The sequence below is a fragment of the Octopus bimaculoides genome, unplaced genomic scaffold (genome assembly GCF_001194135.2).
Source record: "Octopus bimaculoides isolate UCB-OBI-ISO-001 unplaced genomic scaffold, ASM119413v2 Scaffold_50480, whole genome shotgun sequence".
Taxonomy (NCBI): Eukaryota; Metazoa; Mollusca; class Cephalopoda; order Octopoda; family Octopodidae; genus Octopus; species Octopus bimaculoides.
In genome coordinates this window covers 20,023-20,859 of record NW_026300881.1, presented here as the reverse complement: position 1 = coordinate 20,859, position 837 = coordinate 20,023, and positions in this window count along the sequence as shown.

Genomic DNA, 837 nt, shown 5'->3' with positions numbered 1-837 from the left:
TATTATTATTATTATTATTATTATTATTATAATAAAGGCAGCGAGCTGGCAGAATTGTTAGCACACCAGGTGAAATGCTTAGTGGTATTTCATCTGCCACTATGTTCTGAGTTCAAATTCCACCAAGGTCAACTTTGCCTTTCATCCTTTTCGGGCTGATTAAATAAGTACCAGGTATGCACTGGGGTCAATGTAATCGACTAGTCGCCTCCCCACCAAATTTCAGGCCTTGTGCCTTTAGTAGAAAGGATTATTATTATTACTATTATTATTATCATTAAGGTGGTGAGCTAGCAGAATCGTTAGCATGTCACGCGAAATGCTGAGGTCGACTTTTGCCTTTCATCCTTTTGGAATCGATGAATTAAGTACCAGTGAAACACTGGGGGGTCAGTGTAATCTACTAGTCTCCTCCCCCAAACTTTAGGCCTTGTGCTTATAGTAGAAAGGATTGGCAGAATCGTTAGCACGCCAGGCTAAATGCTTAGCGGTATTTCGTCTGTCTGTACGTTCTGAGTTCAAATCTGACTTAAGTCAGCTCTGCCTTTTTATCGCACTACACACACACACACACACACACACACACACATAATATAGATTTAATCAAAAGATTAAATGTGGTACTTAAAATGTTTGAGGCACCAGAATTTGGTAGGATAAAAACCAAAAACAAAATCAAGAGATTTGGTGAATAAAATTTGAAGTTAAGCAACAAAAATTCAATAGGTTATAGCTGTACGTACTTGTACGAAACGTACGTACTGCTATAACCTATTGAATTTTTGTTGCTTATCTTCAAATATATATATATATACACACGTGTGTATATACAACTGA